We start from the raw sequence: 13656 nt of genomic DNA, 5'->3' as shown, positions 1-13656 counted from the left end.
GAAATCTCATCTGATCAGGACTTTCCAGAGTTGCCTAAAGCAGCAGTGAGACCATCAGAAGATCCAAGTGTCCGGCGCCGGAACCAGACAGAGGGCAAGAAGGTCTCCCATAAAGCAGCTGAGAGTGGCCCAGAATCTGAAGACAAAATGGAAGAGGCGGCTCAAGAATCTCTTTTGTGTGTGCAGAATGAAGTGACTGAGAGTGTGGCTGAGAGTGTGGCACCTGTCACAGATGGGAATGAGTGTGAGCAGATGGAAGTGAGAGAGAGTCAAGCTGAAGAGGCAGAAGTGAGAGAGAGTGCGGCTGAGCAAACAGAAGTGAGAGAGAGTGCGATTGTGCAGCCTGAACAAGAGAATGCAGTGGACGAGTCTGTGACTCAGGAGGCAGGGGTAGAGGTGGAGCAAGTTGGTCATATAGAGAGTCAGTCAGATCAGATACAGCAGAGAGTGGAGGTAGAATCTATTCAGGTAGGAGGGGTGGATGAAACTGCAAACAGTTTTTGGGGAAAGCGAAGGCTCTTTGCAACCCCAGATGTGTCCCATGATAACCAACCCTTTAAGAGGAAACATTGGGTAAAAATTAAATGGGATGGAGAGAAAGAACAAGTTCCATCTAGAAGGTTTCTTGTAAGAACAGTCATACTGGATAGTATGGGTTTCAGGCCTGGGGATTTATCAGCTGTTATAGCACAAACTGAAACTGATTTTGATGTAACTTTTAAGCTTCAGGAAGCACTTGAAAATTTTTGGCGTATCTATAATATGCAAAAAAGGGCAGGTAACCAAAATTGGGAACAATTTGTGGTAATCCCTATGACAAAGCCTGAGACAAAAAACATCACAATTGTAACAAAGAATGACGCCATTCCTCAGGAAGACATTCTCATATGGTTGCGCAGGCAATGTACAGTCCTTACACCTCTAGTTAAGGTTTTTGATGAGGATGGGGTTTGGGCAGGAGTCTGGAAAACCCAGGTTAAGTTAAACATCTCAGGTAACGTTCCACAGCACCTGCCCAATTCTTTTTTCATTGGGAAAGAACGAGGTACCTGTTTTTATGCTGGGCAGCCCCGTAGGTGTTATAAATGTGGAGCAAGTAACCATTTGGCCAGGTCATGTGCAGTCCTGAGGTGCGCCCTATGTAATGCAATTGGTCATGTTGCAGATGCATGTGTAAATGTAAGGTGCAATCTCTGTAATCGAATGGGACACGTGCATATGAGTTGCCCTGAGGCCTACCATAATATAGTCACCCTTTCCCAGAGATTGACAAGGAGATGAGGAAGGATTTTGTAACACCAGAAAGAGAGACCAGTGAGGAAAGTGAAACAGAAGTGAGGGACTCACAGAGTAGTACTGTTCCAAAGAAACCTGTGGAGAAAACAATGAGAACAAACAGAAAGGAGAACCCAAAACCAGACAGAAAGGAGAACCCAAAACCAGACAGAAAGGAAAACCCAAAACCAGTCAGAGAGATAAGTGGGAAAGCAGTAAGAACAAGCAGAAAGGAGAACCCAAAACCAGTCAGAGAGATAAGTGGGAAAGCAGTGAGAAGCAATACCAACAAGGAAGGTAAAAAGGATGAGAATGGCTGGCAGACAGTCAACACAAAAAATAAAACCAAAATGCAGGCTGACTTGTTAGACCCAGGGGAAGGTTCTGCTACATCATTCTCTATTACCACCAAAAACAAATTTGTGGTTTTGGAGAAGGAGTCTGAGACCTGGGGAGACAGAGCTGAAAGAGAGGAGCAGGAGGAACTACAGAAAATAGAGAGAGAAGAAGAGAGCGAACTAGAACAGGGAAATACAGAAGAAATGGAAATCCAACTCCCTTTAAAAAAAAAGAGGAAGGGAAGGGAGTGACCAGACTGTCAGAAAGAAAGGTGTAGGTGCAAAACATTCCAGTGATCAGGACGGAGAGAGTGTTTGTCTTGAGGATGGAATGAGATCTCGCTGTGGTCCTCAAGTCAAGCGATATGGGGAGGAGGCTGTAGGTTTGGGTAAGAAAAAACATCCTCACAAGCATTCATGATGGGGCAGCCTACAATAAGATTCTTGACCTCTAATGTTTGCAGTGTGAGATTGCCTCGAACAAGATTCATGGCATTCGAAAGTTTAGCAAACTCAGATGCTGAGGTTTTTTTCCTTCAGGAAACCCGACTCACTACCCAGGCAGATCTTAGAAAGGCAAGAGCTGATTGGCGACATGGGCCTTCCTTCTGGTCTATAGCAGAGGAACCATGTGGGGGAGTAGCAATACTGTTTCGGGGTGGCCTCAATATTACAGTACACTGTTTGCTTGAGATCCAGGTGGGCCGTTGTTTGCTTCTGGATGTCACAATAAGTGGAAGTCGTTTCCGTCTTATAAACATCTATGGGCCGCAGTCTATGGCAGCCAGGAGGGCCCTGCTAGTTGAAGTGAGACCTTTTCTGCACACTTCCCTTCCAGTCATCCTGGCTGGTGATTTCAACCAGGTCCTTGGACCAGGAGATCGTTCTGGTAAAATGAGAAAATCAGAAAGTTATTATTTAAACATGCTTATTCAGCAGGCTGGTCTGGTTGATGTTGCAACCTGGGGTGGCCGGAAGGCGTCACATACCTATAGATGTGCAGAAAGAAGCAGCCGTCTACATGGGCGTCCACAGAGGGGGGCAAGAGGGGGCAGTGCCCCCCCCTGGGACTGCAAACCCCCCAACTGTCCTGATTTTCGCCGAACAGACACGCTTTTAGATGCCTGTCCCGCTGTCCGGCGTTGTTGCCCTTATGTCCCGCCTCATTTGGGGCTCTTTTGTTGTTCCTGGGTTTTTTCCCGAAGTCTCGCGAGAAGAGACTATGACAGTGACGTCACACGCTCTACCAGGAACAGAGTAGAGTAGAGAGGGTGGGGAGCTGAGGAGGGAGGATCCAAAACGGAGACGTGACTGCAGCCTTTCAATAGGTGAGAGCAAATGCAAGCTATGCATTATGCAGCATTCCTCTGCATTTACAGAAACTATTACAGCCTAAAGTCCGTGCTTATGCTGCGAAGCAACAGGAATGCGGCTTCTACTGTTATGTTTCCCCCTTCTAATAAATCTCTATTAACTCCTCCGTGCCTCCAGCGCATCTCTCACCGCTCTCACCCCCTTCAACATACTCAGCCTTCACTTTTTAGCGAAACTTTAACAATCTCCCCGGACCCCCCCCCCCCCCACACTTTGACCCCTCATTTGTCACAGCCTTATCATCAGCCAGGCTCCTAGAGAATATGAAGGCTGAGGGAGAAGATAGTTGTTGTAGGAGAGATTATGAGGGTGGAGGGCTCAGAGGAAATCATTAAAGGAGGAAAGCTTAGACTTGAAGGTTGAGTAACCTGACAGGAGGGGTAAATGTGAGGTATACATACAGGCAGGACGGAGGAGTTAATAGAACCTTATTTGATGGGTGTCCCAAGTGAAGCTGCATTCCATGTGCTTAGGAGATTTATGTCCTAAAATGGTTTCAATATTTCTTAACTTGTGGTCTCTGTGCTGCTGCTCTGTTATACTCTGCATAGCTGGATTTGCTTTGTAACACAACAGCTGGGTAAGTGTCCAGCACATGATGTCACAGAGCATTGTACCCTACAGCCGGTTGACTGTTTTTATATGTTGTTTTTGTTAAAGTTAAATGGGCATGACTTATGGGGGGAGTGGCCATAAAGTGGGTGTGGCCAAAAAATTAGCCGCGCTACGCGCGCCTCAACTTTTATCCCTCTTTCTTAATCACAAATGTTGGGAGCTATGGGACTGTGCACATTGGCCCCAGCTTACTGTGGTTTCTGTTGCGATCCCTCGAAGATTTTTGCATGTACTTGCCCCTGTGCCACCTGTTTGTGAGTTCTGGGGGTATTTATGCATGTACTTGCCACTGTACCATCTGTTTGTGAGTTCTGGGGGTATTTATGCATGAACTTTCCACTTTGCCATCTTTGTGTGAACTAGGGTTGCCACTTGTCAGACAACCGGTATTTTGAAGGGTTGCCCGGGTCAAAACTTCCTGGATGGTTTTTGAAATTAGGGAAACTGTGCAGGATTCCCTTGATTGACCCGGCTATCGGCTGATTGCCGTGGCATAGCTCCACCCCCTGATGGCAGTGACACACCCACCTATCTCACAGGCCCGCCCACTGATGCCTCCTTGCCCCACCCTGGAAAATTTTCTGCGGACATCCATGGCCGTCTAGATATGGCTTTTGTCAGGGCTGGTGAGGAGTTCACTAATGTGAAGGAAGTTGGGGTCGAGTACTCTGATCACTTGACACTCTCTTTCACAGTGGGATCCTCATCTATTCCAGTGAAGGGTAAGGGTCTGTGGCGGCTGAGTGTGGATTCCCTGGAGGGTGAGTCAGTTCAACAGTCTTTTGAGGCTCTTCTTTGCCACCAGCTCGATAGAGTAGATTTTTACAACTGTGTGTCATCATGGTGGGAGGATGCCAAATTCTCATTCCGGACCTTCTTCCGTAAGCTATCTGTACGTAGGGAGGGAAATAGGTATAAGAAGTACCTGACTCTTTTAAAGAAGTTGGAGTCCTCTATTTCGGATGGGGTGGAGGGGTCAAAAATTGCCCAGCTGAAGGCCCAGATCAGAGAATGTCAGTACAGCCGGTACAAATCTCTTGTGCAGGAAAGGGATTATGGGAGTTTTCACTCACCGGACCCCTTTTTAAACTGCAAAGAGAATGTTGGGGGCGAAAACTTGTCACCAGTCTGATCAATCCCAAGGGTGAGTTACAAACATCAAGGGAGGGCATCCTTGGGATTGTGAAAGACTTCTACGGTTCTCTGTTCCGGGCTAAGGCTTTGGATAAGGGGAGGACTTCATCCTTCCTGGAGGCAACCCCAGGGCCTGATGTAACTAATTTGGACTTTGAGCCTTTGACAGCTGAGATCACGGAGGATGAAGTCAAAGCTGCCATCGACTGCCTCGCCAAAAAGAAGGCTCCAGGACCAGACGGCCTTACAGCCGAATTTTATAAGAAGTTTAAAGATCAGCTGGCTCCGGTTCTCGTAGAGGTTTTTAGAGACTGCCTGGAAGGGGGTATCTTACCCCCCTCTATGAGAGAATCTTCCTTGATCTTGCTGTCAAAAGGCAAGGATCCAAAGCATGTTGAGAATTGGAGGCCAATTGCCCTTCTCAACACTGATAGGAAGCTTCTCGCACGGATACTTTTTACTAGATTGAGTTCATTTTCAGGCACTTTATTATCTCCTGTCCAGTTCTGCACGGTGAAAGGGCGGAGCATCTTTGGGGCGATCCTTACTATTAGGGAAGCCTTGGAGCTATGCAAAGTCCAAAATACTGGGTGTTACTTTCTAACTCTGGACCAGGCTTAAGGCCTTTGATCGAGTGGATCATGAGTATCTGTGGGCCGTTTTGGCAAAGTATGGCATCCCGGGAACATTCATTAGATGGCTCTCAGCTTTGTACAAAGGGGCAGTAAGCTTTCCACTTATCAATGGGTGGCGCGGTGAAAACTTTGAGGTTGGGGCCGGGGTAAGACAGGGGTGTCCCTTAAGCCCTCTGCTGTATGTTTTTGCGATCGATCCTTTTCTAAGGCGTTTGCAGGTGAGTGGAATTAAGGGTCTCTCTGTTCCCCGTAGCCAGCCCCTCAGGTCGGTAGCCTATGCGGATGATGTCACGGTAGCAGTCTCTTGTCCGGAAGATGCGAGAGTGCTGTCCGAGAAAATCAGAAGTTACTCAGAGGCCTCCGGGTCTCTGGTCAACATGGATAAGTCTCAAGCTTTTTGGTCATTAGACGAGGAGCCGACTTTTCCACTCCAGGAATTTTCAACAGCCCAAACTCAGATTAGAATTTTGGGAATCAAATTTGGGAAGGGAGATGATGGTAGGCAAAACTGGGAAGAAAAGTTGGATGCCGGAAATGCAAAGGTACAGCGATGGAAGGGATGGAAGCTGTCCTACAGAGAAAGGGTGAAGCTCGTGAAGACTTACCTGGTCCCTATCTTTTTGTTTGTTTCCTACGTGTATCCGCTGCCAGAAGCTCTCTATGCTCGGATCCAAAGCCTGTTCTTCCAGTTAATCTGGGGGAACAGGCTGAATCCTGTAAAAAGGGGCATTACTTACCTGCAGAGGAAAGAGGGAGGCATGTTATGTCCAGTGGCTTTCTTTGGATCCATTTTCTTGAAGTTTAACTTTGGGAGCCTGGGCCAAAGAACTGATTCCCTGTGGGAATGTTGCATCAAGAATTGGGCATTGCCTCTGGTAGGAGATTGGCTGCTTGGCGATAGTGTGAAGCAGGTCCGAGTGCGCGGGAATTGTCTCCCACTGCATATTCGACTCGGGCTAAAACTTTTGAGAAAGTGGGACATTAGAATTGGGGAACTGAGTTCTGTTACAAGGAGACAAATTTATCAGAGGATCCTATTGAGCTACTTTGTTGTCCCATGGCCTTGAAGGACTGTGTGGGGGATGTCCTTTCTCAGAGCCTCCGGTGGCTCAATGACAGAAGGGTGCCCCCAAAGTATTTTGATCTGAACTGGCTGGCTCTTCAGGGAAGACTTTTTGTCCGAGGCAATGTGAGCTTTTTGAACATCACAGAGAGGGAGTGCCCATGGGGCTGTTCCACTAATGAGACCCTAGATCATTTTCTTGTAGATTGTCCTGTGACAAAAGTTTTAAAACATCGGCTGGCAGAGGCTCTCAACGTGCCCCACATCAAACACTTGTCCTATGCTGATACAGCCTATGGTGTTCTGTCTGTCCCACATCCCCTGGATATAGGGACAGTGTATCTAATAATATCGGTGATGAGGTACCACTTATGGCAGTTCCGCTGCAGAAGGTCCATTAGCCATGAGAATGTTGTTATAGACCAAATAGTGAAGTCTGTGGTGGCTGATTTGGGTTTCCTGAGGGAAAGAGAGGTTAAGCAAAGCTGTCTGAATGCATCCAAATGGAGAGGTGTGAAACTGTGACGTATACTGATGTATTTATGATACTAATGCCTGTGATGTCTGACATGTTTCTCTTTCAAACAGACAATGTGATAACACCAGCTCATGCTTTTCAGTGGAAAAGTTCTGCAAGCTCTTTGGCTCAGCAATATATATGTCCTGAGTTGGGGGGGTGTATGTGGGAAGGGTGGTGTGATGGCCCACTAATAGAAAGACAAACTTTGGACTTTGTGGCTGGGTTTGTGGTGGTGAAGGTGGTGGTTGGGGAGGGAGGAAAACCTTTTTCATGGACAAAGGGAAAGACTTTGCCAGGTTTGTTTTGGGACTTATGGACAGAGGAAGGACTCCAAGAGGGTTTGGTGGTGGGAGATACTGCTGAGCCAAGCCAAAGATTCATGGACTATATTTTGCTTATTTGGTGGTAAATAGTTTAAAATCAGTTTTGATTTAGCTGAGCTGATGATTATTGTAAATTGATAAGTTTTTACAAAATAAAAAAATTCCTATCTGATCCCCATTGTAAGCAGCTGTCCTGTCCTGCTTTATGGCAGCTGAGATTCTAGCTATCTGTATAAAAGAGCATTCTGTCCCAGTGGCTGCACAGTTCCTATCTGATCCCCATTGTAAGTAGCAGTCCTGACCTGCTTTATGACAGCTGAGATTCTAGCTATCTGTATAACAGAACATTCTGTCCCAGTGGCATAGATGTTATTTCATACTCATTGTAAAATGCAGTTCTGGCCTGCTTTATGACTAAAATTCTAGCTGTCTTTATAACTGACCATTCTTTGTCAAAGGATTAAGGGTCACCAGGGGCGATCCTGGCCCCTCCGCTGCCCGAGGCAACAGCAGTTGCTGCCGCCTTCACCCGTGCGCTTACCTTTTTTCACCTGAGGTGGTCCGGGGGGGTCCACCAGGGCAGCAGAGAGGGCCAGTGCACTAGCGCAGAGAGCTTAACTGTGCCCTCTGCGCTAGAAGAGCTAAATTTACGGTTTGAAAACCGGAAATTAGGCTCTTTAAGTACCAGGAGCTGCATTTTTGCCGCCCCTGGTACATAGTGGGGTGCTGCCGCCTGAGGCAACAGTCTCAAGTCGCATTATTGGTGAAGTGCCCCTGAGGGGCACAGCTTTAACTTAGCAACAAAAAAAAAAATCAACTGCAAAATAAAATAGGGAGTTATTGTTATATTTCTTTCAGTGAAGCAGTTGACTAGCAATTATATTAGAAACACAATGTTGTGGGATCTATATCAGGTATAGGTTAAATTAGCCTCCCCAAACTAAAAGGTCACCATCCGCCTATGCGCATGGCCATCTTGCATTTAGTTTTTTACCAGCCTAGGGATCATGGCTTGGTCTAATCAGCCAAAATGCCCCTTCCCAGCTCTTGTATGATCTGCTAGGAGACAGCTAGGGACAGACTGAGCCTCACATCAGCCCAGAGGGACCTGGAGAAGCCCCTGCCAGAGGGGAGACTCAGCTCAGGTACAAGAGGGGAAAGGGTCTGTTTAGGGAATGCTGGGAGTTGTAGTACAATAAATCATCCCTCTTTGTACACCACTTAAAAAAACTCTGACAGTGAGGGACACAGTGTATCTCTGCATGTGCCTCTGTTTGTCCACTGTCACTGCTGGGGGGTATGTGTAGGGTTGCACCTTTTCTGGAAAAAATATTGCCTTCCTATATATTTATCTTTATTCCCTATTAATAACATTGGATCATCACTGACCTTCCTATATATTTATCTTTATTCCCTATTAATAACATTGGATCATCACTGACCTTCCTATATCTTTATCTTTATTCCCTATTAATAACATTGAGATCACTGGCCTTCCTATATATTTATCTTTTTTCCCTATTAATAACATTGGGATCACTGACCTTCCTATATCTTTATCTTTATTCCCTATTAATAACATTGAGATCACTGGCCTTCCTATATATTTATCTTTTTTCCCTATTAATAACATTGGGATCACTGACCTTCCTATATATTTATCTTTATTCCCTATTAATAACATTGGGATCAACCATTATTTTTACCAGCCAGGCCTGTAAAATACCGGCAACCCTATGTATGTGTGTGTTAAAACCAACATCTGTGGCTGGCTGAGTGTTGCACTTCTGTGGGTTATTCCTGAGGAACCAGCCACTTACAACACTGACTGACATGAGAATAATAACTAGAGTCCTTACACGCCTGCATGCTGTTACACACTCACCTATTACATGGAAATTTGACAAACCATATGCACATCTAATGTTACACATTTGTATACAGCCACACATTAACCCCCTATTACAGGTGCACCCCATCTGCATTCAACCGTGTTGCACAATTACTGCATACCTATGTAGTCACACAGACACATATATAGTGAATAAAGTACCCCCTCTTGTAAAATATAAGGATATTATAAGTTACCGAGGAGTTTCATGACCATATAAAAACACGAGGCCGAAGGCCGAGTGTTTTTATACAGGTCATGGAACTCCGAGGTAACTTCTAATATCCTCATATTTTACAACTGGGGGTACTTTATTTATTATAATACACAAGTTTCAGTGAGTCATGTGACAGAAATGACATCAGAACTCACTGTTTATAACTGATGACATCAGAACTCACCGTTTATAAGGATATAATTTACAGGATATTCATGGCTTTTGTGTATTATACAGTGTTACACACTCACCGCACTGTTTATATACATATTCCTTGTTATATAATTACCCTGCACATCTATATTCTTACTTACCCCCTACTGTAAATGATAAGGATATTAGAAGTCACTGAGGGGTTATGTAACCATATAAAGGCACAAGACTGCAGGCTGAGTTATACAGGGAACTCTGAGTATCACTCATGTATTATAAGGGATAATGTACCCCCTACTGTAAATGATAAGGATATTAGAAGTCACTGAGGGGTTGTTCTGTGACCATATAAAGGCACAAGGCTGCAGGCTGAGTTATACAGGGAACTCTGAGTATCACTTATGTATTATAAGGGATAATGTACCCCCTACTGTAAATGATAAGGATATTAGAAGTCACTGACCCAGGCATCTATGATTCATTAATCGTGAGTGCCGGTATTTTGCCTGTCAATTGTGCTCCAGTGGGCAGTGGCAGTATCAGTTAAATATTAATTATAAAAAAAAAAGTAAAATTCCCCTTTTTAAATCTTAGCAGCAGCATAATCTATGCAGTTAATATTTCTCAGCAGACAGCATTGCATAGCACTAATTTTTATTATTTATATCATTATTAATGAAATTAACTTTTTAACCTACCAACTGTTGCAATAATTAAAAAAAAAATAGGGCAATAACTTCTGCCACAGCCACTGCTGAATGATTTCAGTTGCAGGCTTGCAGCAAGGGGCGGGCCGCGGGCAGCCAGCCAAATTCACATTATATTGGGCTGATACAATGCTTTGGCCTGGGCCAACAAATAGGTTTACATTGGAGGCCTAAACAGACCAATTGGGGTAGGACCACATTAACAGCACAATGCAATCCTTACTCAATAAATATCTGGCCAATTTTAGTGGACTAAATTTTAGGCTGCAGGGTTATCAAATAAAAGAACACCAAATAATTTTTCTGTCTTTATTTTCCTCCTCCTTTTAACTTACTTGATGGGCCAACTTCTGAAAAGACTAGCACCATGTGATGTTCTAGACTTCTAGTACCCTCAGCTCAGGCTGAGTGAGTCTGGCTGGGCTGGCCGCTGGCGCCGAGTGACGCATGCACAGTCATGTGACGTGATGACGTCACCGCGCACAGCGTGCGCTGTGTGCCGTGCACATACTGAGTCTGACTGCCCGGAAGCGATCATCTGCGGCCAGAGAGAGTAGAGAGCTGAGTGCTGACAGGCGCTGCCGCTGCGCACACAGCAGGACTCTGCAGCCGGAGCCAGGAGTGGCAGCAGCGGCCGCCCCTAACATCTTGCCGCCCTAGGCCCGGGCCTAGGGGGCCTTTCCCTAAATCCGGGCCTGATGGTAAAGCATCTTGAGAAAGGTTCAAGACCATGAACCGAAACGTCAATGTGGATGCATAATAAATGATTATATTATTGATTACTGATTTCTAATACGGTGTGTGTGTAACCTTGGAATACTATATATATATATATATATATATATATATATATATATATATATATATTATATATATATATATATATATATATATATATATTTATATGAATTATTCTTATTTCTGCACACATGATGGCAGCATTTACTTATAACACAATCATTGACATTATCAGTGCTTCTCGTCACAGCAATTGGCAGTAGCCTTTCTCTATATCTTTATGGATATCTAATACACAGGAATCATGCAGTCTTGTGCCTTATTGTGGTCATGTGACATCTAGTATCCATATACTGTATTATCCAACAGGGCTATATATTTTGCATGAATGGTTAGCGGTGTAGGCAATCCTCAGGACAGCACTTTGTGAGAATTTCATAGGGTCCTGTACAGTGGATCTCATACACTGGTAAAGTGCATACACTACTGACTGTGCAGGTGTTTCGTATTATACACTCTCTTATGGCATTCTGCTTGACTGGTCACACAAATGATTATATTTTAGTAGGCAGAGACTCAGGAAACATTATTATCTTGATTTACCATCCTTCTAAGATATAAAGATCCATCAGGAAATCTTTGGAAAGAGTGGCTGTTGGGGGATTGTACCTGGTCATATCCTTTCAGTGCTTCCCAAAGGCAGAGCTGTAATGATAAGTGCAATTGAGAAACAGAAATTAACTATATATTTCTAAACAGAGATGTGGCAGCTAGACTCAGTCTCTTCACCACTGGAAGCACACAAGGCTAACACTCTAGGAGGAGTTGATGTTGGCTTTGAAAACCCTATGTTTGCCTGGAGATGGATTATGAGATGGATTTAATTGTGTGGAAGTAAAGTGAGCTCTTGGAAGAGCTTGGAAACTTATTTATTACAGTTCCTGGAGAATGAAACGGACTGACTGGAGTGCACATTTGATAAAAATTTTGGTGATATGCCAGATATTCGCTGTACCTGTACTAATACTAGGAGACAGAATGATCGAGAGCATGGCATGATATTTGTCTGCTCCGATATACACAAAACCAAATCCATATTTTTTTTCTTTGGCTCAAGCTGAGCAAGGAGATAGCTTTAAGATTGCGTTAGAAACTGATTATGAAATGGTTGCAGAAATCTGCCTGAAATATTTTGAAACTGTTTCAGCTGGCGGTAGCTATGTGTGTGCTTAAACAGGCTATCTTTGGTAAGGTAAATGGTTTCCAAACTCTGTAGCCACAAATTGCTCACTTGGGGGGTGGTGATGAGCCAGATTTCTCCTCTGCTATGTCCATTAAGGAAGGAGATAATTTTTTTTCTTTCAGCAACGCCCTTTGAAAGAACCTTGTGCTTGTTGATGAATAGGACAGACTCTCCCCTATTAGTGCTGCCAGATTGCTGACTTGGTCGATGAAGACACGGCCCAGCCTATATTTTGCTAGCAGTCGAGGGGCCACAATCATCTCTCCGGGTCCTGAGTAATGGACTTGAGGTGTCTAAAATGGGCTGTCTCGGACTGCCTGGTAATCCCAATGCTGTATAGACTGTTAGGAGGCACATCTAAGATGAATATAATGTTTGTCATTGTATCTTTTATAAATACCACTCTGGTATTTTCCATTGGTGACCGATTCTGGTCACTACTCCAACTGTCTCCTGCTCCGTACTGGGTGATGAGGCTTTGGTTCAGGTGTATTCTGATGGCATCAGACACGTACATGCAGACGAGAGTAAATGAGTGGAAAACACCAGGCAAAAAGATCATTGTGAAATTGCTGTAAATCAGTGCTCGGTAATGATTGCTCTGACTGGAGGAGAGCTGGTGTATGTTGAGATGGATCCTTCTGGGCACAGAGTGCACAGAAAGAAAAGAAATGTCAGCTGATGTGGTTGCATGAGTCTGGCTAATGCAACCCTGGAGAACAGCGCTCCCGATTCTTGGCTGGGGGCTTGTTGATAAACGTTTGCATTATCAGTCTTGACCCTCGGACTGTCTGCAGCCACTCGGTATGCAGGCATTGCCGCACAGCCCGGAGACCCTGTGTATTGTAGAGATGGTCTCGTCAGCAGGCTAGGGTCAAACGGGTTGTCAATCAAGGGGTTAAGCAGGAAGAGTTGTCGTAGGCAGGCAAGGGTCAGGATACAGAATGCAGAATAGTCAGGAACAGCTGGGTCAAACACGGGTAATCAAACAGACTAGATACAGAACAAATCGGATGCACAAGGCTCAGGAACCACTAGAAACCAGTTCTATCATGGGCAATACCAACAGACAGACTAGGCTTTAAATATTATTTGAATTTCGCGTCGTCAGCGTGCCTGCACCTTTAAATTGAGTCTATGAGGGAAATTTACTAATGGTCGAATTTTCGCCTCAAAAGGCGCAATTTCGTCAAACGTTAATCTACAGCGCATACTCTTATTCGTTCAAAATGCGGTTAAGTAGAAGAACACTGGTGAAGTTTCGCCAAAAATAAATAAATCCGCACAAGCATTTCTAAGCAAACTTTTGCGAACGTTACTTTCTTCCTAGTGAAACTTCATTGGTACACTTACGCTTAGGACAATTTAAATATGGCACATATAGGTCATATAGACGTCTTTGTTAGTGATGTTGGTGAAATGGTTAAAAA

General features: G+C 44.6%; 1 pseudogene; it reads left to right on the top strand.

Moving 5' to 3' along the window:
- Positions 1-12066: 12066 nt before the first annotated feature.
- Positions 12067-13098, top strand: LOC121397075 (annotated as a pseudogene).
- Positions 13099-13656: the final 558 nt, after the last annotated feature.

Source organism: Xenopus laevis, chromosome 8L, assembly GCF_017654675.1.
Source record: "Xenopus laevis strain J_2021 chromosome 8L, Xenopus_laevis_v10.1, whole genome shotgun sequence".
Lineage (NCBI taxonomy): Eukaryota > Metazoa > Chordata > Amphibia > Anura > Pipidae > Xenopus > Xenopus laevis.
Note: the sequence above shows the minus strand (reverse complement) of the source record. Positions and strands in the feature narration are given on the sequence as shown.